Below are 6,000 nucleotides of genomic sequence, written 5' to 3' on the forward strand. Positions count from 1 at the left end.
GGAACAGGTTCTCACACAGGGGCAAAGGTTCACCTTACAATAAGACAACGACCCTAAGCACACAGCCAAGGCAACGCAGGCATGGCTTCGGGACAAGTCTCTGAATGTCCTTGAGTGGCCCAGCCAGAGCCCGGACTTGAAGCTAATCTAACATCTCTGGAGAGACCTAAAAATAACTGTGCAGCGACGCTCCCCATCCAACCTGACAGAGCTTGAAAGGATCTGCAGACAAAAAAGGGAGAAACTCCCCAAATACAGGTGTGCCAAGATTGTAGCGTCATACCCAAGAAGAATCAAGGCTGTCATCGCTGCCAAAGATGCTTCAGCAAAGTTCTGATTAAATGGTCTGACCACTTACGTAAATGTGACATTTCAGTTTGTTTTTAATACGTTTGCAAAAATGCTTTGTCATGATTGGGTATTTTTTTGTGTAGATTGATGTGGATTCTTTAAAAAAAAAAACTATTTCAGAGTAATACTAACATAATAAAATGTAGAAAAAGTCAACGGGTCTGAATACTTTCCGAATGCACTTGTCATACATACTGAGTATAACAAACATTAAGAACACCTTCCTATAATATTATTCTATATACAGTACTAGTCAAAAGTTTGGACACACCTACTCATTCCAGGGTTTCTTCTTTATTTTTACATTGTAGAATAAAAGACATCAAAACTATGAAATAACACATATGGAACATGTAGTAACCAAAAAAAAGTGTTAAACAAATCAATATATACGTAGCCACCCTTTGCCTTGATGACAGCTTTGCACACGATTGGCACTCTCAACATGCTTCACCTGGGATGCTTTTCCAAAAGTCTTGAAGGAGTTCCCACATATGCTGAGCACTTGTTGGATTATTTTCCTTCACTCTGCAGTCCAACTCATCCCAAACCAACTTTTAACATCCCACGGAGCACCATTAAATCTATTACTAAAAAATGGAAAGAATATGGCACCACAACAAACCTGCCAAGAGAGGGCTGCCCACCAAAAAGCATGGACCAGGCAAGGAGGGCATTAATCAGAGGCAACAAAGAGACCAAAGATAACCCTGAAGGAGCTGCAAAGCTCCACAGTGGAGATGGGAGTATCTGTCCATAGGACCACTTCAAGCAGTGCACTCCACAGAGCTGGGCTTCACAGAAGTGTGGCCAGAAAAAAAGCCATTGCTTAAAGAAAAAAATAAGCAAACACATTTGGTGTTCACCAAAAGGCATGTGGGAGACTCCCCAAACATATGGAAGAAGGTACTCTGGTGAGATGAGACTTAAAATTGAGCTTTTTGGTCATCAAGGAAAACGCTATGTCTGGTGCAAACCCAACACCTCATCACCCTGAGATCCCCATCCTCACAGTGAAGCATGGTGGTGACAAAATCATGCTGTGGGGATGTTTTTCCATCGGCAGGGACTGGGAAACTGGTCAGAATTGAAGGAAATGTATGGCGACAAATACAGGGAAATTCTTGAAGGAAAACTATTTCAGTCTTCCAGAGATTTGAGACTGGGACGGATGTTCATCTTCAGCAAGGCAACAACCCTAAGCATACTGCTAAAGCAACATTCAAGTGGTTTAAGGGGAAACATTTAAATGTCTTGGAATGGCCTAGTCAAAGCCCAGACCTCAATCCAATTGAGAATCTGTTGTATGACTTAAAGATTGCAGTACACCAGTGGAACCCATCCAACTTGAAGGAGCTAGAGCTTGGGCAAAAATCATGGGCATGGGCAAAAATCCCAGTGGCTAGATGTGCCAAGCTTATAGAGACATACCCCAAGAGACTTGCAGCTGTAATTGCTGCAAAAGGTGGCTCTAAAAAGTATTGATTTGCGGGGGTGAATAGTTAAGCACGCTCAAGTTCTGTTTTTTTTGTCTTACTTCCTGTTTATTTCACAAAATAATATTTTGCATCTTCAAAGTGGTAGGCATGTTGTGTAAATCAAATGATACAAACTTTCCCTTCTTTGAAGGGAGTAGTACACAGCGTTGTACGAGATATTCAGTTTCTTGGCAATTTCTCACATAGAATAGCCTTCATTTCAGAATCAAGTTCTTTGTTTCTGGTCATTTTGAGCCTGTAATCGAACCCACAAACGCTGATTCTCCAGAAACTCAACTAGTCTAAAGAAGGTCAGTTTTATTGATTCTTTAATCAGTACAACAGTTTTCAGCTGTGCTAACATAATTGCAAAAGGGTTTAATGATCAATTAGCCTTTTAAAATGATAAACTTGGATTAGCTAACACAACGTGCCATTTGAACACAGGAGTGACGGTTGCTGATAATGGGCCTCTTTACCCCTATGTAGATATTCCATTAGAAATGAATCCGTTTCCAACTACAATAGTCATTTACAACATTAACAATGTCCACACTGTATTTCTGATCAATTTGATGTTATTTTAAATGGACAAAAAAAGTGTTTTTCTTTCAAAAACAAGGAAATGTCTAAGCTTTTGAACGGTAGTGTATATATTTGACAGTATCTAAAGACCCGCTCTAAGCACTGACTGTCTTTAATTACAACAGCCCAACCTACATAAGTACTGCATGATGTATCGTAAAGCAAAGAAGCTTACTGGTAACACATTTGACAGGTGTTAATATTTCTTAGCTCCAGATAGCCGTACATAAAGTGTTGTATATCGCCAGAGCTCAGATCAACACATGTTGGTGTAGGTAATCATGTCACTTTCCCATTTAATAAATCATCTCTCACAGAAGTCTCTGGGGCATATTCATATTACCGCAACAGCAAATATTTTTTACCATGGGAAACTTCCAAATGGCCAAATAGGTCCTACTATACCTGTAGCTTACACAAGGAGCACAATAAACAATTCTGTAATGATATAGTCCAAGGAGAATGGGGCTCCAACAAAGAGGCCTAGGCCAATCTTTGGGAGAAAAGCCTTGCTATCTAGCCTATAACACAGTGCTTCTGCTTTCTCAAAGTGCCAACCTTGGAACATCTCTCTAATCCCAGCCTGGTTTTAATCTCAGCCTGGTCCGTGGAGGGGGAGGATGGAGGCTTGCAGGAATGACCTATAACTCCTACACAAGTGTACGTTGTCATCCGTTCTCAGCCGGGCCTCAAGAAACCATCATCTTTCCCACCTACTCCCGTCAACGGCCTGAAAAAGCAATCCAGTCCCCCTGCCTTCCAATCTCTCACACAACCACCTCATCCCAACATACACACCATCATTTCATCAGACATCCCACTCATTGCTCACTGACATCCATGCACGTAATTACTCCATTGCAGGCAAATGACAATGAGCTGCAGACATCTTAGATTGCCTTGTTTAAGTATGTATGACTGATCGGACTGTCTGACCAATGGACCTTGACAATGGAATTCATAGTTTTCTCGTCAGGGCTGGGGGCTTTAATGCTGGTGCTTTCCAAAGACGTGCTAGTTTGATATGGCCTGTCTTACAACATAACAGCTAAACGCATGAATGGTCATTTAACCAAAGCACGCCGACCATTATCTTCTAATATACTATGTTAAATATGCATTTAATTCATAAACTGCTTATATTTACTGAACCAAAGCTTTTGTTCAGACTCATGTTCTACTATTCAGAGAAGGCATTGGCATTTCAATGTGCTCCATAACACAGGGCTTTGGTAGATATCCACACATTTGAGATCCCTTTTTCCCTGTGAGCTAGTGTGATAACGGCATTGTGAGACCTACACATGCACAGTTTAATTTACTGCGTTATTCCTATTGATTTTGGTATCATTGTTAGAGCCCTCCACCTGCAGAGAAGGAATAGCCACCAGTAAATATGGCCTTACTAGTATGAAGGATAATATGAAGTTACCTCCATGAAGTCCTATAGGAACAATTTGTGTCAGGCTGGGAATGATGTAATGTGAACACGTTTAAACCCATGCCATAGTCCTCACATTACATACAGGTTACATGCCATAGTCCTCACATTACATACAGGTTACATGCCACAGTCCTCACATTACATACAGGTTACATGCCATAGTCCTCACATTACATACAGGTTACATGCCATGTAGTAGTTCTTTCATACGGTTTCCCATTATTTGGCATTAAAAAAAGAAAACTGAGGTCTATAAAAATCTCCCTACCGCGAATGCGTAGGACAGTCTTATTGGGAAGTCGTTGAGACCGATGGTGTCAATGTCCTTGTGAGGGATGTAGACATAACCACCCTTCAGGTACACCTTCCTGGTTCTCACCAGATCCAATGCATCTTGGAAAGGGGACAGAAAGACAGACACTTTACTGTATCGCTAACAATGTAATGTTGTTGCATTCGCAGAAGTGAGATGAAGACTGTACAGTACACTTGCCCATCAATCGTGTCATCTTAGGCCTAAACAAATGAAAGACATTGTAGATCATCGACAGACTGGGGGCACACTGTCTGACGGGTAGGTGTCCCCGGTCTGTCGATGACCTATCTGACTGGTATGTGTCTAAATCAATAAAGTAAGGTGTAAACACATTGTAAGGTGAGTGATTGTGAAGAGCTGGGTCATACTCATTAGTCCCTCCCGGGTTCAGTCAGTTTTGACCATTGTGGGATATCTTACACTGAAGACCCGGAATGCATCAGAGCCTTTATAAATCACAGAACATCAGGTGTTAACACTAATTAGAGGTAAACACAGTTAACCTTAAGAGTAGACAGTTAGAACCCTGCCGCCCAGCTCCAAGTTACAACCGTTTTAACAAAGAACGGCTGCCAGCTATGTAGAACCTGCGGCCATAACAAACGCTTCACCACCTGCCACTCAAATCCCAGGGACTGTTTGGGAAAATGTTTTACCTATCTCCTTCTGGGCATGCAGGTGATCAACATCTTCTCCTGGCCTTTCACAGTGCAAAAATCTATTTTAGTTGACAACTAACCGCCAAGAGTAATTGGGGTGGGTGGAGGTCACCTCCCTCGTTGCATTACTAAAAACAGTGTTCACTCAATGGTCCTGTCAAATAAAACGAAAAGGAAAATGTTCTATACACTAGTGTAAATTCATCCCATTCAAGTTCAATTGATTAATCTTTTACAAGTACTAATTTATCGCAATTAGCTGCAACAAATCTTATGAAATGCACCTTTGAAGTAAAATAATGAGATTACACATCAAACAGACCCATTGCAAAAACAACCACCCTCACAGCAGACATTTTCAGACAGGTATACTATTGCGAGCTGACAGCACCATCTGCTGGCAGTTCTGAAACAATACCATAAATATAGAATGTCCAAACAGCGTCATGACCAGGGGTGTATTCATTATTCGGATTCTGTTGCAAAACGTTTTGCTTCAGAAACGGTTTACTCCAAGCGAAATCCAGAGTTTATATTGGACTAATGAATATATACCCCAGATTTACTGAGAATGTACACTTAGCAAAGTTTACACCTGTTACTTTTTAAATGTTTTTTAATACAAATCAAATAAATTTTGCACAAGCGCACCGATATCCCACCAATGAATGAACCAATTGCTTGGTTATGCCAATTCCCGTCATTTTATTGGTGTCAGAGGTGTTTTTAAAATGTGTATTTCCCTCCCAACAACAATATAAAGACTCACCCTTTCATACTGAAGATTATTGCGATGTAGAAAATAGTATTTGCATTTGGAAAGCAGGTCATTGAAACGATAACTGAAAAGGTAAATCTCTTGCTGGATAAACCACCGTCTGAGATGTTCTCCATAAGATTTTTTAAAAATAACATTGTTTGTTCAATTTCTAAATAAGGGCCCGATTCCGACATAGGAATGTATGGCTTTCGTACGCACTCAGTATTTGGTATTCAGACCTTATTCAGTCGCGTAACGCGCTCTGCAGGTGTGGCTAAATGCACGCTCTTAATAAATTTAATTCAACCCGCTGAAAACCCTCCAACTTGCTGGACAACATATTTTCTCGTGGAGTTTTCATACAATAGTGTTTTCAGAACATTTAACTTAAGTCATCCCTTTAAATA

At 40.6% G+C, this 6,000-nt stretch overlaps 2 pseudogenes; both read right to left on the reverse strand.

The window, feature by feature from the left end:
- Window positions 1-4,367, reverse strand: part of LOC110499535 (DNA primase large subunit-like) — a 90,559-nt pseudogene extending 86,192 nt beyond the window's left edge.
- A 1,013-nt stretch (window positions 4,368-5,380) lies between these two features.
- LOC149974591 (DNA primase large subunit-like) overlaps window positions 5,381-6,000 on the reverse strand; it is a 5,493-nt pseudogene continuing 4,873 nt past the window's right edge.

The sequence above is a fragment of the Oncorhynchus mykiss genome, chromosome 20, assembly GCF_057628025.1.
Source record: "Oncorhynchus mykiss isolate SJ-2025 chromosome 20, ASM5762802v1, whole genome shotgun sequence".
Taxonomy (NCBI): Eukaryota; Metazoa; Chordata; class Actinopteri; order Salmoniformes; family Salmonidae; genus Oncorhynchus; species Oncorhynchus mykiss.